Here is a 27731-nt window from a genome sequence, read left to right on the forward strand (position 1 = left end):
TGAGCCAACCGGCCAGGGAGAAAATAATTTAAAAAAAAATATTTTTCTGAAGTGAGAAGCGAGGAGGCAGAGAGACAGACTCCTGCATGTGCCTAACCGAAATCCATCCAGCAAGCCCATCAGGGGGCGATGCTCTGTTCATCTGGGGTGTTGCTCCGTTTCAACCAGAGCCATTCTACCACCTGAGGCAGAGGCCATGGAGCCATCTTCAGCATCCATGCCAACTTTGCTCCAATGGAGCCTTGGCTGTGGAAGGGGAAGAGAGAGATGGAGAGAAAGGAGAGGGGGAAGGGTGAAGAAGCAGATGGGCGCCTCTCCTGTGAGCCCTGGCCGGAATCAAATCTGAAACATCCACATGTCTGGCTGATGCTCTACCACTGAGCCAACCAGCCAGGGCCTAGAAAGTAATTTTTTAAAAAATTTTCTCCTAAATCCTTTTTCCATCAGGTACCTGAGGTTAAAATTCTATGAATGATCAATATTTTCAGTTTAAAATTTAGCTTTATTTTTAAATTCCCTCTTTTTGATTTTGGGGAGAAATAACTAGTTTTATAAATTTTATATAATTATTATTGATAGAAATAAGAATACAAAAAATATTTAAATCACTTAATTGTGCACTTGTCATGTGTCAGTTATCAGAAGAATGTTGTTAGAGGAAAACTAGACATTTAACTTTTATCAATGTTGCTATAAAGAATGCACCAAAGGAGTACGTGTTCTTGTCCTCGTTGCCTACTTGGTGATTTTACAGAATGGAGTTAATCCTTTTAGTCCAGGCCATACTGTTAGTAACTGAAGGCAGAACATTCACTCCCAGAACACTATGTCTTGATCACCAATACTGTGTTTATTACCTTATGTACTCATTCTTTCATTGCTAAAGATCATATGAGATATAAAAAGCTAAGACTTTAATAATGTTTCTTCATTGGCTCATGTGTGTGGTCTCCTCCGCCTTTGCTTCCTTTCAGTTGAAATCCTTTCTGATCCTCCTTCCAGGTCAGTTCAAATGCTACCGGTGCCAAGAAGTTTGCCTCAGTACCTCTCATTCATTTTTATCCCATTTGTTGGGATTATTTCTTCCCTTCTGCCCTAAGAGTATGTTCTCTGCACTTAAATGATAGCAGGTCACTTTGGGCTTTTTGCTCATCTCTGACCCATCCTGAGGTTGCAAATTTGCTCCAGAGAATGAACTGTGTTTGTCATTGTTGAATCCCCAGCCCCTTGTTCTCTTACTTTCGGTAGGTACACAATAAACAACTGCTGTGGTCTGTATTTATTCCACAATATTGGGCGAAAGAAATGTAATGCATCTTTACTTTCTCTGAGTCACATCCACCTATAAGTGGAAAGTTAGTTTAGAGTGTGAAGGAGAAAGAAACACAGAAAAGGAAGCTGGCAACAAGTATACTCTAATCTGAGTATTTGATATTTTTGCCAAGAGACAGACCAAAGGAAAAACCTATCACTCTTTTTCTGGAGACAAGGGGCATGTCAAAGAGATTAAAGGACCAGATCGGGAGTGACTTTGGACTGAAGACAGGCTCTCTCTTTAAAAGTAAGTTCTCTCTTGTTCGTATTAAATTTTACTGGGGTGACACTCGTTACCATTATTATACAAGTTTCAGGAGCCCAGTTGGGTTCATCACCCCCCAAATCAAGTCTTGGTCCATCCCCATTTATCATCCCAACACTCTGCTCCACTCCCCCAGCCCCACCAGCAATGTCCACACTGTTGTCCATGTCCATGAGTTTTTCTTTGTTTTTCTTTTTCTTGCTTTATCTCTCCACCTCTCCTCTTATTTGCTTTAATATTTAGAATAAAAAATGCCTGATATTTAATAAAAAATGTTAGCTGGAGAAGTGTAGATGGGTGATAGATGGTAATGGAGTGAGACTTGAAGTGGTGAACACACAATGCAAATTGCACCTGAAATCTGTATAATTTTATTAACCAATGTCATCCCAAGACATTCAATAAAAGAAAAATTTAAAAGGTAATATAAATAAAATGTAAAAAAATTTTTTTTAGCTGTAATAGTCATTGGTGTATGTTTACTGCACAAATGACTGTAGACAAGGTTCTTAGTTTAAGCCTGATTCCTCATGTCTAATCTCTTCACGAAGCTTTTAGCATATGACATTTGGGGACACTGGATATACCTGACATTCAATATTTATTTGATGAGTGATTTTTGCTCTTCTTTATATTGTTCCAATTTAATGTATCTCAAAGACTATTCTGAACAGAGATCAAACTTGGTAAAAATATGCCCATTTTAACAGAAACATTTTAACCCATACTAGATTTATAGTCAAGGTCTAACCTCTTACTTTGTTAATTTTTTTTCTTGATTCTCAGTTTGTAGGCTTGTTTTTAATGACAGCTGAACTAACAGTATTATAGACAAAAGAAAAATATTGTTTCTGTTACAGTCTGCCTCTATAACCAAGGAAGATATATACCAACATAAATTGACTGGGTTACACACCAAAATGTGGGCACTTTTGCCGTAACACGCTTCCACTCATGCAATCACAATGTCTGTTTTTTCTGGAAACATTTAATTTTCCTTTAGCAGCATCCTTCCAAACACAAAACAATAAGGTTCTCAGACAGTTTATGAAGTGAAGACACAATCCAATATGATTATATTCTTAAACAAATAATAGCAAAATTAGAAGATATGAGAGTGCATCATGTTCAGGCAAGATTATTTACAAATTGTTGTAAAGGTCTTTGTGAACTTGCTTTTTGGTGTTCCCTTCATTTGTGGAATTTAAGTAAAAATAAAAGAGTTTGTGTTTGGCATATTATAAGGGCAATGAACAAAGTAGATATGAATTTGTTCACAAAATCTCAGAATATTTAAAAGTTTATGTTAGTCTATGGATTTCTAACATATTTGTAATGGGAACAAATGAAAACTGAGGTACATACCTGACTCTTTGAAGTTAGTATGAAGATAAATTCTGTCCTCCCACAAAACATTTTAGAATGTTTTGTGAAAGTTAAAAATGTACAGAGGAGCCCATCTGTGTCTGAAAGGAAACACAATCTTTTCTCTTAATAAAAATAAAACACTTAAAAATTAACAATAATTACAATGATTTTTTCCAACTTGATCTTTTACATGTATAGTTTTTAATTCTTAAACAGAGGAACTCAAAACCTGAATCATGGATGACTTTAGATGGAGACTTGTTGAATGAATAACAGACAAATTGAAGGTGACTTCAGAGATAGGAAAGCAAGGTGATCCTGTGTATTACCATGTAACATTCCTAATCATAAATTTTACCCAGTGACTGTATTTCAAACATTTATAACTTCCATTTTAGTGAAAACTAGTATAGAAGTATAAATAATGTAATGTAACTTGGATGGAAAGTTGATGCTTTATTGCTTTGTGCTCTCACTACTTTTAGTAATTTATTTTATTTATGATCGCATTTATTTATTGTTTACTTTGTTTACTATTATCTTTGCTTATGTTTTCTTTATTTGCCTTCTGATGTGTCTGTAAGTTCAGGTGAAGTCCACCATGGCATGAGTTTCAAAAAAGAAACTCATCTCAGATGCTTTAAAGGTCTACATTTGCTTTGTGTCTTTTGAGTTCATTCTCAAGTTCTCTGTTATATTTTTATTTGCATAATTACCATCAATCCTATCTAGACTAGGGCATGAGATCTATGTTGACAAAAGTACTAAAGCCTTCATTTGGGCTTCCAATATTTCTTTCTGAACTTCATATCTGCTGGTGCAAAAAAGAGCCTAGAGAATTAAACAATAGAGTCTGAGACAAACATCAGTTTCCTCCTCAGAAGCACTTTCTTTTTACAGGCTGGATAGCCAAAGAGACATTAAATACCAAACCCAAGGTTGCTTTTCAGACAAAATATGAGGCCAGAATCATAAATCTATAGTTTGTTCACATTCTCAAACAAATAGAGTTACTTTTTGAGGAGAGACTAGTGACTCCTAAAAATTTCAGTTAAGAAGTAATTGCACCTATGAATAAAAAACAGACTAATCAACAACTAAATGTTGAATTTTTCATTGGCTCTAGGCGATCATTACTATAATGGACATTAAAAGAGAAATACATTTATCAGCCTATTAAAATCAATGTTATTATCCAAATGGATTTACAAACATTAACTACATCTTCTCATAAAACGTAAATAAGGTACCCTAGTTCTGACCTTTTTGAAAGTCTGTGTGAAGCAGAAGAGATGTTCATTAATGTTTCTGGCTTGCATCCAGATCTAAGCGAAGAGAAGTTGGCTTATTTATAAACAAAAGTCCCAATAACTTGCCTTTGTAGGATCACAAATTCCTACCATGGATCATTCTGTATTGTCTGATATATGTTCTAAATTTAGGATGCAATTCATTATCTAAATCCTTGCATGCTTCAAGGCTTTTGCCCTTTGTTCTTCAATGTGTAAAAATAAAATAAAAAGTCCCTAAATCTACTGCACAATGGATCATGATAAAAAGCTCTGTGTTAGAAAATTACATGTCAGTACTGTGTAATCTATGGCACCAATTAATCAACAATAATAATTATAAGTTTTTAAAAGCCAGAAAATTTGTTGCCATATTTTAGAGATGATGTTAATTTTTTTCATAATCTTTTGAGGGTTTTTTCTCACCTCTTTGGATAAGCTCCCCCTTTTTAAGGAAACAATGCTATTTATAACAATAGGTGTTGTAAGGATTGGGAAACTGTGAAATCCTAGATGGAATGGCAGAACAGCCAGCCCCTCAAAGAGAGAATGGACTTTATTCTTGGTGAGTTCCAAATATATAAAAATAAAGGGCTTGCAGTTGCCAGTGGGACATGAACATAATTATGACTTCACAGCTGCTTCTCCTAAAGAAAAAGGCGAGAGAGAAAAAAGTCATGCTTTTTCCTGTAGTGCATCTAAAAAGAATATGCACAAAGGGAATATATTTATGCCAGATATAAGAAGCCATAATCAAAGTAATACTGTAAGACCAAACTCATGCCAAGAAATTCAGAAATCTTGACTTGGCAGACTATAAATCAGAGATATGCATCTACAGTACTCTAGTAATTAGAGCAAAGTATGGAAAATTGAGATCCTCAAATATGTTTCTAGTAGCTTGTTTCCCCTGACACTCATAGAGTGGTCTTTCAGCAAAATTGTCATCATCTGCAATATTGGCTTGAAATGTACAAAGTGACCCTGTTTAAAGAAGAAGAATACATTTGATATGTCTGATTTCAAAGTGTGTGGTTTTTATGTAAAGACTTTTGGAAAATTTTGCTTGGGACCTTGGAAATTAAACTTTATGAATTCTATGAGATAGTCAAGGTTACTATTCATACCTGCCAGGATTGACATATTGTTTGTTCTAGAATAGTTGTTGGCAATATTTTTTTCTGTAAAAATATTTTTAGCTTGTAAATATTTTAAAATTTTATAAGTCATAATCATAGACTCTGTCCCAACTATTTATTTCTGCTGTTGTCCCATGAAGGCAACCATAAACAATATTACAAATGAATGAGCTAGGAGACTATATTCCAATAAAACTTTATTTACACAAGCAAAAGTTGGATTTGGTCTTAGGGCTATAGTTTGTAGATCCCTGATCTAGAAAATTCCACTTCTAACACTGGAATTGCAATAGACAGATGCCTATGTAAATCTTTATCAATAATGATATTTACTTAATGTCATTAAGATTTTTATGAATAATTTAAAAATGGAGGTCATTTTCTTAATATTTTTTGTAAGTCAATTGTGGAGAGATGGTTACCAGTAAAGAGCATTCCTGCCTGACCTGTGGTGGTGCAGTGGATAAAGCGTCGACCTGGAAATGCTGAGGTCGCTGGTTCGAAACCCTGGGCTTGCCTGGTCAAGGCACATATGGGAGTTGATGCTTCCAGCTCCTCCCCCCTGTCTCTCTCTCCTCTCTTTCACTGTCTCTCTCTCTCCTCTCTAAAATAAGTAAATAAAATTAAAATTAAAAAAAAATAAAGTAGGGAAGTAACTTTACTTAAAAAAAAAAAAAGAGCATTCCTTTATCAAAAATGCTTCAAAAACATTTTGGTTATTTGTTTCCTTACGAAATCATTGTATCAAGAACTTGAATATAGGAACTTATATTGCACCCTAAACTTCAATATTTTTATCATCATATTCCTAGCATTTTTAACAAATGGAAAGAAAAGATAAACAGTCAATCTGATTTTAATATAGATATTTTGGGGCAGGGGGAAAGGGGATGTCAGCTGAATCACAGTTAATTGTAAATCCTCTTGAGACAGCCTCATGAAAAAATAATCTTTTTAATCTGCCTCCTACAGTCATAAGCTATCTCCGTCTTCTGAAGAAATGTCAGATTATCTGAGTGATAACTATAGGTGAGTCCAGGGTAATGCTTTTGCCTGGTTCTTCCAGTAATCTGCTATTGACCCCTATATGCCACTTAACTTCTATTTGATCTATTTCCCAATTTATAAAATAAAGAAGTATAAAGAGATGTCTGTAAAGTGGTTTGAAAGCCTGAGTGAAAGGCCCTCTGAAACAGGATAGCTAAGCTTCAAAGAGTCACGAAAACACTTTAGCTATTGAGAATACATTTTAAATCATGTAAGTGGACACAGTGGTAATTGTGTGAATGTCACATTACTCAGCAGTGTTCCAGTGGGTCAAATAGATAAGGATTGCATAAAAATTTAATATATTCAAGTTTAAGCTTTTAATTAAAATAAATATGAAAAAATACATAAAAGAATGAGTTTGAATTAAAGTTGTGATGTCAATATAAATACAAATTCCCATAAGCATTTATCAAAGGCCTTTTTATATATAGAATCAAAGTACTTCACTTTTTACTTTTTTATTATATTTTTCTTACTCTATTTTTCTTCCCACTGTCCTCTTTTGTTTGGGAGAACAAACCTTGAGCATTTTTAGTAATCCTGCTAATGTTATAAAACTAACATCATAGAAGCAGCATAAGGTGGTAAAATTGTGCTGACTAGTATGAGATTGTGGGTCTGTATCTTTTGCTCTCTCTAACCTGCAGTTCCCCCAGCGGTAAGGGAGATGACAACAAGCTTGCAAGAGTTCTTTAGAAGGTTAAATATAATATTGAATGAGAAAGTGTTTAATAGCTATAGGTGTTCAGGAGTCAATACTTGAATTTGAATTTAAGTTTAAATAAAGAACGCTGATTAAGTGAGATACTCAGACTTGCTATTTTTTTTTTTATTAAGAAACAGAATAAATAAATAATTTTAATTTTCTCAACAAAGGGAGTGCTGACATTGGGGCATGATAGTTTTTATTCTTAATGTTCCCATGGTAAAATATTTAACATCCCTTGTCCCCATCCAAAATGCCAGTAGCCCTCTGCCATGGTCATGGTGAAGATAAAGTACTTACTTAAGGGTTGATACCAAATTTGAATGATAATTTAAAAGCATCTGTGAATTCAAATGGCATTGGTTATTTGGGCATTAAAAATAATTGAAGATACTTGTGAATATACCAGCCTATCTGAACCCTTCTCCTTAATGACCAAGCATTTGCTTAGAAGTAGGGCAGAGCTGAGAATGGGGAATTTTATAAATTAAAATACTCAAAAATAACTGCAATAATTAAAAAGTCACATACACACACCCTAGTTCAGTAATGTGGATCCATGGTAAAATGGTCATAATAGGGCCCTGTACCTCCCCAATGAGAGACTCAAAAGGAGCCTGGTTCAGGACAGTCTAGTACAGTCAGGGCCATCGGAGTTGGTGGGACCCTTATTGTTGGTTGGCTTTAGATGAGTTTTTACACATACAAATTTTACATAGGAGGTTAGGGGGCAGAATCAAAAAGTTCCTTTGGCCCTGGCCGGTTGGCTCAGCGGTAGAGCGTCGGCCTGGCGTGCGGGGGTCCCGGGTTCGATTCCCGGCCAGGGCACACAGGAGAAGCGCCCATTTGCTTCTCCACTCCCCCTTCCTTCCTCTCTGTCTCTCTCTTCCCCTCCCGCAGCCAAGGCTCCATTGGAGCAAAGATGGCCCGGGCGCTGGGGATGGCTCCTTGGCCTCTGCCCCAGGCGCTGGAGTGGCTCTGGTCGAGGCAGAACAACACCCCGGAGGGGCAGAGCATGGCCCCCTGGTGGGCAGAGCGTCGCCCCCTGGTGGGCGTGCCGGGTGGATCCCGGTCGGGCACATGCGGGAGTCTGTCTGACTGTCTCTCCTCGTTTCCAGCTTCAGAAAAAATACAAAAAAAAAGAAAAAAGAAAAAAAAAAGAAGTCCCTTTGCTACATGCTTGGGAGGTGTGTTGTTTATGAAAGGAATAAAAGGAAGGTGGAAAGAACCATACTTAAAAGATTATTTAGGCATATGATACAGCTGTTGGAGAAGAACTAATTTTTTTGTTCCCATTAAAGTGATGTTAAAAATAGAAAAGTGAAGAAAGGTAGTTTTAGTGCTAATGACTGATTCAGGAGGACACAAGGAGAGTTTATACTACATAATTGATGAATAATGTTTTCCCTCGATTCTATTATGAATACTTTGATTCTATTATGAATAAGGTAAGAATTTCTTCTGAGAGTCTATTCTGGCTTTCTTTGAACAGAAATGCAGAGTTGATAGTCAGAGGAAAATTAACCAGCTACTCATTAGTATTAATAGGACCTATTCATCAAGTTCTTAGTGTGTACACAGTTATTGACCAAAGAATTTTATATACTTAGTTCTTCACTCTTCACAATATATCCATCAGTTTAGTACTGTCAATGTCTCCTTCAGATAAAGACCTAAAACTTGGAAAGTCAAATATCTTACTTGAGACCCCATAGTAAGAGAAAGAACCAGGCACCAGAGCCAGGGCTGTCTGTGGGAAGGCTGGGGCAGGAGTGAGAGATGAGAAGTCCCCTGAAAGCAGAAGAGAGTGATTATGAGATGGATCTACTGGTGCCTGCAGTATTTTTTGGTATGCTGGATGCATGGTTCCTGGACTGGGCAGATGCCCAGATCAGGAAGACATCTATTTAATTTAATCAAAGCCCTCCAGTGCCCCTAAAGAGAATGTGGTCTGCACCAAGCACAAATCAGAAAATGAGAGGATTCTCTGCATGGCCTATTAAGGTACTACTTCATCCCCACTCTGTCATGCTCTATTAGCAGGAAGCGACTTTCAAAGGAAAAATTCATAACATACAGGGTGGGCATGGATTTCCCCTGACTCACTGAAAGGTAAAAGACATTTGGCTCCTAGTCACCAGGAAACAGGAAGTCTCCATGGTCGTTTGATCTTTTTGTTGTTGTTGCTCTAAAGAGGCCACAGATCATTGCTTTGCCACTTCAGGCCATTAAACCCATTTGCTTCTTTATATATCTGCTAAACATAGACACTGAAATGAAGAAATACAGCTTAAATAAAGACACCAATAACGGCTTGCAGGAAGTATTAAAAACAATTCTGCAGAAGGTTAGGAGCCATGCCTTCGCCACTATGAGCTTTAAAGGTGCTCCCTCTGATCTGCCACAAGGTCACTTCACAACTGTATGAAATCAGAAATTTTGAGTGCTACTGGGCACTAAATTTTCGCAATGGATCAGCTAAAGGTTACGAAGCACAGAGAATGCTGAAGTCACAATATACCGAGAAGACAGAGGAAACTGATAAGTGTTCTGTCTCCATGTCCTGGCAGGACACACACAACCTCTTTTTGTGTCTTCTCTATCTCTTGGTTCTGTGAGCTGTGCCAGGGTTTCTATAAGGAGGGACCTACCGAAAAACTCTGAACTTGGTGATTGACTGAGCCCAGACTGCCAAACAGACCAGAACCACAGATGCAGGAATTTTTTTTCCAAGTGCAGGTCATGATGAGCCCTGGTATTGTCAAATTGCTCATCAAAGTTTTAGGGAGTCAGTATGCATGGTGGTTAAGCTCAAGAGTTTTGGGATAAATAGAGGTAGATTTTATTTATGATTTGGCATGGGTGAATTATGTGACAATTGAAAATCTGCTTCACCTCTGTATAAGGCACAGTTTTGTTTTGTAAACTGGAATTCATATTATACTCTCTACACAGGATGACTATGAAAATCATATACTTAATGCAATGTCTGGGCCCCAGTGAATGCTCATTCATGGAGGTGTTAGTTACACATCCCTGTTCAGTGCACTGGGGTAAATAAAAAAGTGAAAAGCACATGGTTTGCTCTCAGAGTGCATACAGTCTAGCTTGACTGACAAGAAAAGCACATATGCAGAAAAAATAAATACTATAAAGTGGTATACAACAAAATGTTCATTGTTCAGCATTGATGGTAAGGGTTTTATTCATTTATCCATTCATTCATAAAGCATGCACTGAATACTTCCTAAGCTGAAGAGCACCATGCTCAGCACAAAGGGGGGTAATGGAGCTTACTTTTCATAGTTTTCATCACACGCAAAGTACCAGTGTTATCTCTTTTTGTTCATGGAAAAACAGACTCAGAGACAAAATAAAAAAACATACTCAAATTCTCAGAAGTTGCAAGGAAAGGAATGAAGGTTGGTAAAATGGGTGAAGGTGATCAAAAGGTACACACTTCCAGTTATAAAGTAATTCAATCCTGGGGATGTAATGTAGAGCATAGTGACTACAGTTAACAGTACCATATTGAATATTTGAAAGCTGATGAAAGAATAAATCTTAAAAGGTTACATCTTAAAAAAATAACGTTTTTGGCCCTGGCCGGTTGGCTCAGCAATAAAGCATTGGCCCAGCATGTGGAAGTCCTGCGTTCTATTCCCGGTCAGAGCACATAGAAGTGCCCATCTGCTTCTCCACCCCTCCCCCTCTCCTTTCTCTCTGTCTCTCTCTCTTCCCCGCCCTCAGCCAAGGCTCCATTGGAGCAAAGTTGGCCAAGACGTTGAGGATGGCTCCATGGCCTCCACCTCAGGCACTAGAATAGCTCCAGTTACAATGGAGCAATGCCCCAGATGGGCAGAGCATCTCCCCCTAGTGGGCATGCTGGGTAGATTCTAGTCGGGTGCATGCGGGAATTTGTCTCTGCCTCCCCACTTCTCACTTCAGAAAAATACACAAAAAAACACGTTTTAAAGTAAACATGGTGATGGATATTAACTAGACTTACTATAGTGTAGCCAACATCATATTCAATGGACAAAAATTACAAGCATTTCCCTTAAGATTAGGAACGAGAGGGGGTATCTGCTTTCACCACTCTTATTCAGTATAGTACTGGAAACCTTAGCTATAACAACTAGACAAGAAATAAAAGGCATCCAAATTGTAAGGGAATAGTAAACCTGTCATTATTTGCAGATAACATGATTCTATATATATAGAACCCTTAAGATTGCACTAGAAACTTGCTGAAACTGATCAATGAATTCAGTAAAGTTAGCAGGATGCAAAATAAACATACAGAAATCAGTTGCATTTTTATACATCAATAACGAACTATTAGAAAGGGAAACTAAAAGAATGCTTTCAGGGAACATTTTTAAGAAGCTTGAAGTCATTTTCCCTTCAGATACCACAAAGCAGTCAGTGGTTTCTAATCCTGAGCAGTAATAGACAGGGAAGCTTCTCTACCTGTTGGTGAATGCAGTCGTTGTCTTGTAGGGCCTTCCAATGTAGTCAGAGCTTCAAAGACTTTAACAGCCCTTTCTCCCTAATAACCTGCTATGCTTTCTTCCAGAGGCACTTCTGGTCTTTGATATTTTTTGGCTTAAAAAATTATTTCCCACCATTCTTATTTCTCCTCTCCAAACCTCTCTTTATTTCTTTTTCTCTCTAGTGGTCTGCTTTTGTGGCTGACCTCGATAGGCTTTCTCAAGGGCACTTAGCAGAACTGTTGTCTCAGGCTCCGGTTTTCTCCTTGTCTTCTGACCAGTAATAGGACAAAGGACAAAAGGCCGTCTCTCCAAGTAACACTTTCTCTTTGTTAAAGCTTTGTTCTGCTGTTTTGGGGCTTTTTCTCCCTGATTCACTGGCCTCACACATAAGCAACTTTCCAATTTCTCTTCTTTATCTTACTTCCCAACTTCTAGAATGAGTAGTAATACTGTTTCTGGTTTCTCACTTTCAATAAATCTTTCAACACAACTTATTAAAATTTTTGGAGAAGTATGGGAGGATGGTAAAATCAAACCAATACCAATCATCATGTCTAGGACCCCTGGTTGGTGACCAGAGGTCTGGGTCTTGCATTTTCTCTCTTAAGCACCCCAAGACTAGCCAGACCACCAGGTCTGATAGTGCTAGACTAGCTAATAGAAGAACTTGGGCTCCCCAAAGTTCTTCCTTCTTAATAACCCCTTTCTCAATGGCACCTAGAAATAGGTTAGGAGGGCTACAGAAAAGGGTCATCAAAATTCAGGGACACACTCTGTTACCATTTATGGAATTCCATGTGGCTCCCCTACTAATTTTGTTTTCACTTACTGCTTTGTTCATCCTAGAACAAGCCTAACTGTGGCACACCACATGACTCCTACTCTCCATTTTTCATGGCCACTACTTGAAGTGGTCACTGCTTCTTGACTTAAGTATTCTTATATTGTATTAATTTCCTAGGGTGATCATTACAAAAAAATACTATGAGCTGGGTGGCTTAAAATAGCAGCAATTTATTTTCTTATAGTTATGGAACTTAAAAGTTAGAAATCAAGGTGTCAACAGGACCCTGCTTCCTCTAAAGCAGGGATTGGGAACCTTTTTGGCTGAGAGAGCCATGAACGCCACATATTTTAAAATGTAATTCCATGAGAGCCATACAATGACCTGCGTACGTTAGGCATTATCCAATAAAAATTTGGTGTTGTCCCGGAGGACAGCTGTGATCGGCTCCAGCCACCCACAACTATGAACATGAGCGGTAGGAAATAAATGGATTGTAATACATGAGAATGTTTTATATTTTTAATGTTATTAATTTTTTTTATTAAAGATTTGTCTGCGAGCCAGATGCAGCCATCAAAAAAGCCACATCTGGCTCACAAGCCATAGGTTCCCGACCCCTGCTCTAAAAGGTCTAGGAGAAAATCTGTACCATGCCTTTCTATATATTATCTTCTGGTATTAGCGACAGTCAGGTGGATTAAGGTTGGTTGAGGCCCTGGGAGCAGAAGAAAATATTGGACCCCTTACATTAGAAAAAAGTGTAAAGTTGGAGTTTTGTGGGGCCCTTCAGAAAGAAGTCAGGGCCCAGGGCGCGCCTGTACGCCTGCCGTTAAATCCGCCTCTGGCGACAGTCATTGGCCTCCCTTGCCTTGCATCTGCATAACTCCAATTTCTGCCTCAGTTCTCATGAGGCATTCTCCCCATGTCTCTGCCTTTTCCTTTTTGCATAAGAACAATAGTCATATTGGATTAGGGCCCACCCTAACAATCCCATCTTAATTATGTCTGGAAAAACTCTATTTCCAAATAAGGTCACAGTTATAGGTACTGGAGTTTAGGGCTTCAATATATCTTTCTGGGGGGCATGATTCAACTCACGAGAATCAATATCCTAATGGATTTCCCTGCCACCAGTGTTTCCTTTCCCTCATCCATCCTCCTTGTACTGCCTGGTTAGCTTTCTAAAGTATGTACCAGATCATTTGAAGTGAGTTTTTTTAAAAAGCTGCCAGTTCAACATTTATTTTAGATAAAATCATTAGAACTGCATGTTAGGCCCTTCTCATCTTAGGCTTTATGTTCCTTTTCACTGTTGTTGTTTTTTTCCACTTCCTCTGTCATCGACAGTATAGACATAACTTTATGACTGTGAGAACATTCAAACCCTTGTTTGAAATACTATATTTCCCCATGTAGAAGATCACCCTTTTTCAAAAAGTTTGGGGTATAAAACTGCATCTTATAGAGTGGTTATTTGTTTCTTACTTGCATTTCCTGCTTTTTTTGCTCTTGTTTTTGTGCTCATTGTTGAAGACAGTGATTCTTCATCAGACACAGATGAGGACAAGCTAATGGATGAGAGTTTTGACAGTGATAAAGACTTCTACGAATTTTATGATGGGGCATCTTATACATGGGGCAATATGGTATTTTCTTGCTTTTGTTCATCTAGCCCCATTTTTTCCTAAGAATGAATCAATATATCCTATGTTTTTTCATAATCTTTTGTTTATCCTGCTACTATAGAAGTTGTCACATTGTGCCATTATCTTCTTCGGTCTGAATTTCCCTATACCTGGTACCTATTATCTATTAATAAATATTGTTGAAAAATCTATTTCAGAGAAGAACAAACTATTTGGTAATTAATTTTGCAAATTTTTTCTTTTTTCTTTTGCTCTTCATCAGTTGTGGAAACTTATAAGAAATTTGTAAACATAACTCTCTCATTCAGATATTTTTAGTGTAGTAGTTAAGGAGACAGGTTTTGGAACAAACCTGCTTCAAATAGAAGGTATATGAAGTTGAGTTCTTTATTTAACTACACTGTTTTTTAATGTCTTCATTTATGAAAAATATGAGTTTCTAATTTATAGGTATTTTGAGAATAAAATTTTAAAAAATCCTTAGAGCAGTGACTGACAAAAATTATATGGTTAATATTTATTGGCTGTTATCTTTATAACTATTAGTACTTTTATTTGCATTAGTCACCTATTGAACCAGAATTATATAATGTGAGTAATATGAGGTTCTAAGATTTAGTAAATAACTCTTTTTTTTCTACCAGAGATTAAAACCAAAGATCAATATAGTGATCAGATAGACAAAAGTTAAACCTTAAGGTTTATTTCTGATAAAATTGTGAGAGAGTATGACTTAGATCAGGGGTCAGGAAACTTTTTGGCTGAGAGAGCCATGAACGCCACATATTTTAAAATGCAATTTTGTGAGAGCCATACAACGACCTGTATATGTTACACATTATCCAATAAAAATTTGGTGTTGTCCTGGAGGACAGCTGTGATTGGCTCCAGCCACCTGCAACCATGAACATGAGCGGTAGGAAGTGAATGGATTGTAATACATGAGAATGTTTTATATTTTTAACGTTATTATTATTTTTATTAAAGATTTGTCTGTGAGCCAGATGTAGCCATCAAAAGAGCCACATCTGGCTCACAAGCCATAAGTTCCTGACCCCTGACTTAGATGTTTGGCAAAAAGGGCCTCCCAATACTTCAGACCATGACAAAGCTTTTCTACCTAGTCCCTGACACAGCTGAGAACATGGTCTCTTTGCTGACACCTAGTTCCAAAGAAGAAATCCAGGTGTGCCCTATTCCTTCCAGGCTCTTACACGACTCCCTTCTGCCCTGTGCTGGCCCCACCACAGTCTCAGTATGCATGGGAGTGAAGAGAGAGGCCAGAGAGCTATTCTACAAAGAGTGATAGGAAAGGGGGAGGATAAATATCCTCTAATGTATTACTGACTTCTTTATTCAATAATTTTGCATATATTATCTTTAATTTTCAAAACAAATCTGTGACATAGGTGTAATTATCATCTTCATTTTAAAGATGAAGACTCTATGGCCCTGAAAAGTTAATTAACTTACCTATAATAACCTCACACTAAGTAAAAGAGGCATAAATTGAATCCAAAATTTTCTAATGGCATGTTAATTCTTCTCTGTCCAAAAAACTAATAATATTAAATTATATCTGTATATCTATATATAAGAGGATTTTATTTTAATTTTTAAAGTTTCAATCTTTATACTGACAACAAAAGGTATTGTTTAAAAATGATTGCCCCTCCCACATCTTATATAGTATATTAGTTATTACATACAAATTTGTACAAGATATTCATTGGACCACAAATAATATCCAATGTGGTTATTTTAGTTTGCATGCCATCATAGCGAATTGGCAAAACTGTGGCCCTTTGTGGCTGAGGGAAAAGTTTTCCTCCTGAATCCTCTTCCATCATTCTGCTTTATAGTGCTTATTGGTCCTCACTTGCATTTTATAACAGTCACTATTCCATGTCAGTTCTTATTGAATAATTTCCTGGCAGAATATTTTCTGATTAGACCATTTGCTCAGTTTTCATTTAAGAAAAAAAATATCCATTACTGTGTTTCTAGTCCTAGTTTATCCTTTCTCAGATTCTAGCTATTCTTGAGTCTATTAACCTCCACTGCCCCATGAATAATTTTAGACCCCCTGGTCTCTGCCCCTAGTCCTCTGATGTTTTAATTTTCTTACTTGGCTCAACTGTAAGTGGCACAGACATTAGAGTTTGTTCACTGCTCTACCCCTCATGTCTACATCAAGTGCCTAGCCTAAAAAACACTGGGGAACAAAATTTTTGTTGCATCCACAAAGACACTTGTTCTTACCTAATTAGAGTGTGCTGATCTCAAATCTGACATTAGATTTTCTCAGTAAGCTACAATTTTTTTGCAATTCAAGATTTTAGGTTTTCATCTTATTGTAAAATTCTCAGCATTTAGTTTAACATAATGAAGTAGAATGTCTTCTTGGGCATCATCTTTGTGAAAATATAATAATTTAAATAATGCAATAAATATACTGATACACTAAAAGATATGATTGCATCAGAATTTGTCTATAATTTCAAAATAGAACATATTAAAACACTTATTTTAATCATAAAATTTGCGCAAAACTTATTTAAATTCTGTTCAGGCAAAAATTTGAGTTTGTAGCTCTTGCGTTTGTGTACTTGTTGAGGACAATCTCGTTTGATGCTCCAGCAGTAATCTGCTCATTACTAACAGCTCCAAGATTTTCGGGAAACTTATTAAGGTGACCATTCAGGAAGTGAATCTTAACGCTCATGTTACATCCAATGTCGCGGAAAGCCAACAGCATCCTTTGAACCAGAAGTTCATAGTTTTCTTCTTTTTTGTTGCCAAGGAAGTTCTTTGTAACTGCCACAAGAGACTGCCATGCTGCTTTCTCCTCCTTATTCATCTTCCTGGCAAATTCTTCATCACGTATGAGGGTTCGAAGTTGAGGTCCATCAAATACACCTGCTTTTATCTTCTTGAAAGACAAGGCAGGAAAAGCAGAAATAATATGTTGAAAGCATTCACTTTCTCTATTTGAAACCTGAACAAACTGCTTCATTAAGCGAAGTTTGATGTGAAGCGGGGGAAAAATGATCCTGTCTCGATTAACTACAGGTTCATTCACAATATTTTGCATTCCTACTTTCAGAGCTTCACATTTCGGCCACTCCTTCTGTGTCCAGTGTTTCTCCTGAGCTCGGCTGTCCCACAAACACAGAATGCAAGGATACTTTGTGAAACCTCTCTGTTGTCCTAGCAGGACATTTGCCATTTTAAGATCCACACAAATGATCCAGTTATGCTCCTCATACTTCAGAAATTCGATGACAATTTTTATGTCATTCTTACTAAGTCATTCAATTTGAGTTGGCTAACCTGCAGAGGGGTTAATGATTGCTTGGTATCAGAAGAAGACCCTTCAGATTCTACAAGCACTTCCTCATGTATTTTATCAAAATACATTTGATCACCATGTTCACTCTCTTCATCCTTAGAAGAAATAAAACCATTGAAAACTGGAACCAGGAATGTCTCAGAGTGTGGAATAGGCTGTATTGCTGAAGAAATATTAGGATATATGATCATATGCCATTTTTTTCTTGCTGATGCCTTTTGTATGGATCAGACAGAAATAACAGTCACTACTGTGGTCTTTAGGTTCACGCCAAACCATGGAAATACCAAAAAGCATTCCTTTGCGTTTTCCTTTTGTCCAGTCACAAAGCATTTCCTCACAATTATGACACACAATATGAGGAGCCCAATTCTTGTCTTGATCACCAGGGGGAACTTGAAAATAGGCAATATATGCCCGTGTCACAAATGATGAAATATTGTGCCTTTGACGTTGAACTGTGTAACAGCCACATATATAACAGATGGTGTCAGAACTATTCTTACATTTACACCTACTCGAAGAAGCCATGATTCAATCTTAAAACAAAATAAGAGGGTGTTTTTATCAGATAATAATTTTTTACATTTAAAAACAACTACAATTATGTAAAAGTGATGTTTGTAAAACATTAATTGCCTTGTGGTTATGTTCAATCCAAGAATTGTCTTTTAACTCCAATTTAAAAACCAATGCATGCCATTACCTATAACAAAAAGAAATTAAAATTGCATAAAAACTAGAGCATGCACCAAAAAACTAATTTCAGATTTGGAATCAGTGATACAGCATGCATATATAGAAACAGTTCTAAAACCTCATGCAATAAAAAATGAAAAAATGTTGTTCCCCAGTGAATTTATCAATAAAGATGTGTTGAATGAGTGTGAAATGTTGATGGTAATAAAATTATTCCTTAGCTTTTTAGTAAAATATAGTAACTTCCAGTCTGGAGAAAATCTTCTTTTTGAAGCTATTAATATAATTGACATTTTCTATCACATGATCAAATTTTTTCTCAGCTCTGGTAGCCAAAGATCTTCCTCTTTAACAAATTTTTTTCTACTTAATTCTTTATGGGTTAGAGACACATTGTATATCATTATACTCAATTACAATTGGGAATGTAATATATCACTGCCTCTCTCCAACCACCCCCAACATTAAAGTGTTTGATTTATTTTATAATTCAGGTGAGCCCTGTGAGACAGAATCAGATTCTTGTGGCCTGTAAGTGTGGTGATGATGAGTTTTGGTATAATAGCTGACGCTTGCTCCTATTAACTGTACTGTTTGGAAGTTGCTCTTTTGTGATTGAAAATTAATAATAGATACCCACATAACACCGACTCATACTGCTCTAAAAGACACTATGTATATACCAATAAAACCCAATCTTGATACATGTTCTTACATGATAGTGACTGCAAATGTTTAGTCATTGTTCCATTGGAGTGCCTGGTGTAGAGTGGATACCCAACAAATTGTTAATTTATATAATAATAAAAAATTATGAAACAAGTTTAAAATAATAATGACAATGGTTTATAATTACCCTTCTCTTAAATTGATACATATGCCAGCTGAGGCTCTGAATACAATTTATAAATATTACAGGAGAAATCTTTGGAAAAATTTTGCATAAGCATGTGTGTAATACTAAAGATTAGATTTTTAAGAGAAAAGTTGCATTCACATTGAAAATAAGATGCAGAGTCTCATTTCATCAGCACTTGACATGGGGTTCGTTTTGGTTTTCCCAAAGGAAGAGGAGGCAGCAACTGAAATTTGGTCTTACAGTCTCTTTCTCCTTTGATGTACATTAGTTCCCATGGAAACTACATTGGGATGCTTGAGAGTGACATCTACAAATGTAGTGTAAGGCCATTTTTATCTAATGCTTTGAAATTTAAACCATGACTGGTGCTATGTAGTGAACCAGCCTTAACATATTCTGAAGGACTACGAAAAGACAATATTCTGAATGCAAAAACAAGACGCAGGACTGCATTATGCCAGTTCAACTTTGTTCTGTTCATAGGAAATAAAAAGAGCTTCATTTCTCCAGTTTGCGTTTAGGAGATCCTGGCAATGCAGCTGGACTCCTCCACATGGAAGGGAGGGAAGCCCCTCCTTCTGGCTTCTTCCTTATTATTGCTGGTAGCTGTTTTGGCCACCAGGTAAGGGCTCTAAATAACACAGTACGTAACTGTATTTGGGCTGCAGTAAAGCGACAGGGGTTCTCTTGCTTCCACACAGTTTCCCACGACCCCTGGCCTGCCCTTCTTAGGGCACTGATGTAATTTCCTTTATTAATTTGCCAGCGCTTCATCTATAAATTCCAGATGCATTTAAAGGGGGATATGTTTCTAAGGAGAGAAACCAGAGCCCTGGGATAAAAATGACCTGAGGTTTCTGTGGAATATGATCAGTGTAGGTTTGTAAGGTACTTTTCAGAGAAGAAAAATCAAGATGCTGAGTTTGGACATCTGTATTCAAATCCTGACTTATTTCCTTTCTAGCTATATGCCTTGAGCAAGTCAAAGCTTTCTGGAGCTTTAGTATCATGAGCTGGAGAACACAGTGCAATTTAAATGGGGTCAATGTAAAAAGAAGATAATGTAGAAAAAAGACTTTAATACTTAGTTACATGTTAGGAACTCAATATATTTGCATTACATAAATTAATTAATTATCCCATAAAACTATGTTTATACTGATCTTTATTCTCCTTATAGTCCTTCATGCAGAAAGTTGTAAAACTGTCCATCTCTTGCTTAATGTCATAATAAAATGTGGGTCAAATGGCTATCTCCATTTTACAATCACCATCTGGAATAGGTGGCCTCTGAGGTCGTTTCTGGTGGGGAGAGGGAGGGCTAGAGAGGGCACGAGGGTCCCTGGGCATGCCTCAGCTTGGAAGTGACATGCATCAGCTCTGCTCAGGCTACACTGTTCCCAACCGAACTGCAAGGTCAGGCTGGGGGTGTCAGCAAGCGTGTCAACAACTGGTGCACACTATCTCTCTCTTCTGCATTAAAAAAAAAAAGATTCAATAAATCACACTGTTTAAACTGATGATTATAGTAAAAAAATTAAAGAATTATAAAACAAGCACTTTTCCAAGAAATGGCCAATGCTATTTCTAATGATATTCTTGTTTGGTCTGCTGTTGTAACACTGCTAATTTTATCTACATATAAAAAATAACAATACATTCTTCATTGATATAGTAAGTCACATTGCTTCATGTCTCCTGCCCACAGACTTAAACTTTAAGAGGCATATAAATAAGCAACTTGGCATATGTGACCTCCTGACCATGAAGTGTTAAATTCCAGGAAATATATTACTCTACCACTTTTATTTGTCTGTGAAAAATCACTTGATTTATGCCTGATCCCAGATACAACAAAAATGTGCAGGTATGCCAACTAGAACGATTGGGATCTGTCAAATAAAAATTTTAGTTGCCCTTAAAATCTACAAATAAAAGTAACCTTTGATTATGGATAATACAGTCTACATCATACTTTTATCAGTATTCAGACATAAAACATATCCAAATAATTTAATTTTAATGCAGTACAATGCACCACAGCCATCAGAGAGAAAGATCCTCTGCATGATGAAAAAGAAGGTTTCTTATTTGCAAATGAGTTATTGCAGAAAAGCTGTTCTGGCCAAAAGGAGCTAAACCGGTATGGACTAGGTAGACTAACAGAAACGGCCTGTGGCTCAAGGTCTGAAGTTTCTCAAGTTTGGCTTATTTACACTGACCATTCACTCTTCTTTTATAAACTTCAGACTTCAGAAGGGGTCCTGCTAGGATTATAAACCAAGGTGATAAAATAACCCACAAGATTGTTGGAAAGGAATTCCCAGCTATATTTTCAGATGCTAGAGGTTGGGAACCTTCCAAAATGATTCTCAGCTCTTAGATATTTTAGACAGGTCCACACTGAGGCAGAGTGAGAGTCAAAAGCAACCTGGAGAATTTGCATCTCATTGGCACCTCATTTATAGGTACTTATGTCAAGTCTCAGCCTTAGAGTTCTGGAATTAGCTTAAACATAAAGGAAATACAATCTACTGTAGTCAATATGCAGCCGAGTACTGATTCTGATGTGCATAGTCATAGTGGAAGCATGCCCACATCACCTTTGAACTCAGATCACTCTGAGTATTCTGAGGATGAAATAGTTCTTTAATAATTGTAAGAATTTAAGCCCTGGCCGGTTGGCTCAGTGGTAGAGCATAGGCCTGGCGTGCAGAAGTCCCGGGTTCGATTCCCAGCCAGGGCACACAGGAGAAGCGCCCATCTGCTTCTCCACCCCTCCGCCTCTCCTTCCTCTCTGTCTCTCTCTTCCCCTCCCGCAGCGCAGCAAGGCTCCATTGGAGCAAAGATGGCCCGGGCGCTGGGGATGGCTCCTTGGCCTCTGCCCCAGGCGCTCGAGTGGCTTTGGTCACGGCAGAGCGATGCCCTGGAGGGGCAGAGCATTGCCCCCTGGTGGGTAGAGCGTCGCCCCCTGGTGGGTGTGCCGGGTGGATCCCGGTTGGGCGCATGCGGGAGTCTGACTATTTCTCCCCATTTCCAGCTTCAGAAAAATACAAAAAAAATAAAAAATAATAATTGTAAGAATTTATTATTTTTTTGGTCATTAAATTTCATATATTTGTGTTTTGGTTCATTTTTCAAATTGGATTATTTTTAGATATAATTGACATTCTTTTAGTTTCAGTGTATAAAATAATAATTCAATATAAGTATACATTAAGAAATGATCACCACAATAGTCTAGTCAAGATCTATCACCATATATAATACATTTTTTTCTTGTGATGAGAACTTTTAAGATCTACTCTCTTAGCAACTTTCAAATATATATTATAGTATTATTGATTATCATCACCATATTATACATGACATCTCTATGACTTAATTATTTTATAAATGAATGTGTGTATCTGTTGACTCCTTTTATCCATTTTGCCCACCTCTGGAAACTACCTATCTGTTCTTTGTGTCTTTGAATTCAGTGTTTTAGTTTGTTTTGAAAGGGGATAGATACCATATATAAGTGAGATCATATGGCATTTGACTTATTTTACTTAGCATAATACTCTCAAAGTTCATCCATGTTGTAAAAAAATGTCAAGATTTATTTCTTTTTCATGGCTAAATAATATTCCATTGTGTATGTGTGCATGTGTGCCTCATACATACTTAGGTTGTTTCCAGGTCTTAACTATTGTAAATAATGCTGCAATAAATATAAGGATGCTGATATTGTTTCAAGATAGTGATTTTATTTCCTCTGGATATACCCCAAAGTTGAATTTCTAGATCACATAATTTAGTTCTATTTTTATTTTTTTTTAAATGTCCATACTGTTTTCCACTGTTGTGGCATCAATTTTACTCTACCGACACCGCACAAGAGTTCTCTTTTCTCCACATTTTTGCTAACACAGGTTATTTCTTGCTTTTTTGATAATAGCTATTCTAACAAATGAGACGTGACATCTCACTATCACTTTGACTTGCATTTCCCTAATAATTAATAACTGAGCACCTTTTCATGTACCAGTTGACCATTTGTGTGTCTTCTTTTAAAATACAGTATATATAATTAGATCCTCCTCTTATTTTTTTTATTTTATTTTTTTTTTGTATTTTTCTGAAGCTGGAAACGGGGAGAGACAGTCAGACAGACTCCTGCATGCGCCCGACCGGGATCCACCCGGCACGCCCACCAGGGGCGACGCTCTGCCCACCAGGGGGCGATGCTCTGCCCCTCTGGGGGGGGGGGTCGCTCCGCCGCGACCAGAGCCACTCTAGCGCCTGGGGCAGAGGCCAAGGAGCCATCCCCAGCGCCCGGGCCATCTCTGCTCCAATGGAGCCTCAGCTGCGGGAGGGGAAGAGAGAGACAGAGAGAAAGGAGGGGGTGGGTGGTGGAGAAGCAAATGGGTGCTTCTACCATGTGCCCTGGCCGGGAATCAAACCCGGGTCCCCCGCACGCCAGGCCGACGCTCTACCGCTGAACCAGCCGGCCAGGGCCCTCCTCTTATTTTTTAATAGGACCCTTTTTTCTTTTTCACTATTAACTTGTTTGAGTTCTTTATATATTTTGGATTTTAGCCCCTTATCAGATATACAATTTGCAAACATTTTTTCTCATTTAGTAGGCTGCCTTTTTGTTTTGTGGATGGCTTTCTTTGCTATGCAGAGCTTTTCAGTTTAATGTCCAAACTGGATTTTTGATGGCCAAAATTATTAAACCAAATCACTTGGGTTTTAGGACATTATACATCTTTTTGGAACATGTACAACCCCACTATGAAAGTACCCTACACAACTTAAAGTTCAAAAAAGTGCTTTTTTCACCTTTGTGACTCCAGTGCCTAATGCAGTACCTGTGAAATGCAGATGCTCAGTGATTGAGGATGAGGAAATGAATGAATGAATCAATGAATGAGAATGAAATTTCATCACGGTTTATTCCAGACAGGTTTCATTTAACACTTCCCTGTGAATCAGAACAAGCCCTCAGTCAAACCACAGACTACATCAGTTGGCACAAGGATGTCATTGCTGGGGCAGTGTCTGGCTTCAGGGAAACAGGGACACTAGCCAGGCTCAATGAGCATGTTATATCACGTAGTGATTTTAGCCAATTGCCAGCTTGGACTTCTTGTAGTTTCAGGAAAGCATAGCTTGATAATAAGTTTCTAATAGCTTTCAATCACCTGTGATTCCAAGAGTGATCAGGTAATGCAAAGAGGCAGATACCTGTAAAATCATTAGTACTGTATTAGGCCTGACAGGTTATGAATCAGATTCAATAGTGACTCTCATAAGCCAAGACTAATGTCAGTCATTCTCACTTTTATAGTTCACTTTGACTGAAGCTTACCTGATTTTAAAAACATGATTGTGAAAAATTTAAAGATGAAATGACTATACATACATGCATACATAAAAACATACTTATGTAGAAACATAGATACATATACTCATATATGTTCCATAATATATACAGAAATGTGTATGTGTATACACATATATATGGAATAAATAAATATAAAATTATATACATGGAATTGTATGGGTGTTGCTATATAAGTATATATTTTTGTTTATACATTGCATATATTTGTGTGTGTATATATATCATATATATATATACATATATGATGTATATAATAGTGACACCATTTCCTTATTCATCCAATGTATAATATCCACCTTAATCTTCAGGCCCAAAATTTGAAAAAAAAAAGTATTACATAAAGTTGCTGAACTCAAGTTTTATTCATTATACAATTCATACAACTCCTCATCACTGTCAAAACTCCCATCCATTAGCTTGTCCTCATCTATGTCTGATGATGAATCACTGTCTTCAACAATGAGCGCAAAAACAAGTGGGAAATGCAAGTAAGAAAATCTACGACTACTGTATAAGATGCACCCAGTTTTTAGGCCCCAAAAGTCTCAAAAAAGGGTGCATCCTATACATGGGGAAGCACAGTACTATGTCTAGGCACTTTGCTATACACTTAGAATATAAAAAGTGAATCTTTTTCAGTCTCTGACTTCACAAAAATCACAATATACTAGGGAAAACAGACTCAAAAACCCATAAATGCAGTTTAATGGGCAATATAGGTAAATTCTTAAGTGCTTAGGAAAAATATGCTTTAAGCATTCAGCAATGCCTTTTACTTGTCACATGTAGGTCTTTCTTCTTTTATCTAATCTTTTTAATCTTCTAAGTAATGAGTTTGCAGATAATTTTTACTTTAATTAAATCTGAAAATGGTTGCAACTGTTGGTGGGAAGGTTTTGATTTATGCCTCTAAAAGCCATACCACCTTTTGCTTTTATCAGCAACATGTGAGAATTTGTTGCTTGAAGGAGAGGATTCTTCCTTTTTTAAATTCTTCCCTTTTCTCATATTGCAATTTGTGACATGGAATGATTTATTAATGTTTCTTTTTGTGATTTTTCTAACCTGTCACATTTACAAATATCCTAGTAATAGAGAATGCATATCACTTTGTATATACATTGCAAGTAAATATGCACACAAACATATGCATGTTCAGATGATAAAGATTATAGCATAACTGTCTGTATCATGATCTATGAGTACACATATGATTGTATTCTCTGAAATATTCTGAATATTCTGTCTCAGTGTTTTCATCTGTTACATAGGATTGCCATAAATTTTAAATAAGATAGCATGAGTAAGTGGTTTATAAAGTAAAATATACTATACAAGTATATATTTGCCAAGATGTGAGGGCTATTTGTTCATGTGTCAGACTTTCACAGGTTTTCTAAACTACAAGAATAGCATCTACAGATGACCGCAAGAGAACACAAGTGTATCTTTGATGTTCTCTACCAAATTACATTTCCACCTCTTTCAAAAACCTAATTCTATTCCCTTTCCTGAATTGTTGTATGTATTTCAGTTTCTGTCTTTGTTTCTGTCTTTGAATTTGATACCTTTTCTGGAATCAGTATTGGTTCCTCCTGGGTAACTTGTGGAGAGCCAAATTCCCTTGAGTTGCTTATGCTGGCTAATCAATCTAAGTTGCCTCGTGACCACCTTTCCCAATTTGATGTAAAATCCTTCTGCCCTGAAGCTATCCCCTTCTTTCAAGTCCAAGCTCTTGTGATCACATGATGTTTTCATTGGGCTTGCCTAAGCATTTCTAAAAGGTACATTTCTAATAGTGTACATTTTTAGAATGATCCGACCCTATTTAATAATGGAAGAAATACTGAACATTGACCTTACAAAGTAAAGAAGGGTAGGAATTTTCTAGTCATACTCACTTAAAAACATTTTTTTAAACTTTAAACTTCGGTGGGGTAGCAGCCTTCAAGACTCATCAGATAATTATGTAGCATTATTTCAAGTTCTCCTTTACAATAAAAAGGAGAACATTTGGGTCTAACTAGAATCATGCAGACAGCTAAAATATGGTCTTTTGATGAAATGCTCCTACAGAATACATTTTAGTGTGATGTTTAACATAATAAACTTTTATTTCAGAAAAACTTGAGTTTAAGTTTTGGCCATGATATTTAATGGATCTGTAATATTGGGCAAGTTACTTGGCCTTTCGAAGGCTCAGATTTCTCATATAAAATAGTCCTGGTTGACTAATTTTTTGCTTAAAATGTTGAAAGATACAATAGAATGTCATTTCACTATAACAATAAGAATTTTAAAAACCAATGAAAGCATTATTTTTCTTAAGATCATTAGAGAGGTGAGACTTCTATTCACATAATTTGATTTTCAAAGGCTGGGATACCCGCTCCAAAGAGAAATGAAACAAATAAACTGCTTCACCTTCGGAGGAACATGGAAGGAAGAAGTGACTGCCAGTAACAGCAGGCAAGGAGAAAATAGCCAAAATTTTAACACATTTTTAAAGGCCAAGTATGAGTTAGTATGACAGTAAAATCCCCAGGAGTTCCAAATACAAGTGGAGTCTGTACTTTCTCAAAAGTGTTTTTCCCAGGCTCCCACTGGTGCTCACAAAAAATACTCAGGGAAGAGAACAACTAACTGAACTCTCCTCTATGGGACATCTTTACGTTTCTCTCAAATAAAGTAAAAGTCATAAGATCCCTGGGAAGGGAAAGGTAACACTCCTGATCCCCTTTCCTTCAAAAATACAAAATACTTAGGGAAATGTCTAACAATATAATTGAAAAATTTGTATGGTAAAAATAACAAAATGTTGTTGAGAGAATTTAAAGAAGACCCAAATAAAGAGATATATATGTTCATGATTTTGAAGTCTCAATATTTTTGAAATATTAATTTTCCCCAAATTCATCTATGAAATCAGTGCAATCCCAATCAAAATCTCAGAAGGCTTTTTATTAGAACTTTTCAGGCTGATTTAAAATTTTATATGGAAAAACAAAGGCCAAGAGTAGCCAAACAATGTTGAAAAAGAAGTACAAAGTTGGATTTATATGGCTTGATTTTAAGGTTTTATTTACTAAAAGGGTAAATAAATTATACTTTATTAAATCTGACTTTAAAAAATGGACATAATAAAGTCCTTACTTCAAAGAGTTGCTTCACGAATTGAATGAGGTGGCAGTACCAGCACAGGGGAAGTGCCCAATAAACAGTAACTGTTGACATTGGCATTTGTTATTTGTTAGAGAGTCATAAAGAATTATTCCTATTCCTCTCCTGCCTCCTTCTCCTGCCATCAATGTTCTTGCATTAAAATGGGTCTTTTATGTGGGACAGTAAGAGGTCTCTATTTCCTAG

The 27731-nt window shown here is 36.8% G+C and overlaps 1 long non-coding RNA gene across 1 annotated transcript in view; it reads left to right on the forward strand.

Moving 5' to 3' along the window:
* Window positions 1-1393: 1393 nt before the first annotated feature.
* Window positions 1394-27731, forward strand: part of LOC136329002 (uncharacterized) — an 82406-nt gene continuing 56068 nt past the window's right edge. Inside the window, exon 1 of the long non-coding RNA XR_010730130.1 lies at window positions 1394-1561. This is a non-coding gene — a long non-coding RNA (uncharacterized lncRNA). The remainder of the gene's footprint in view (window positions 1562-27731) is intronic.

The sequence above is a fragment of the Saccopteryx bilineata genome, chromosome 3 (assembly GCF_036850765.1).
Source record: "Saccopteryx bilineata isolate mSacBil1 chromosome 3, mSacBil1_pri_phased_curated, whole genome shotgun sequence".
NCBI lineage: Eukaryota > Metazoa > Chordata > Mammalia > Chiroptera > Emballonuridae > Saccopteryx > Saccopteryx bilineata.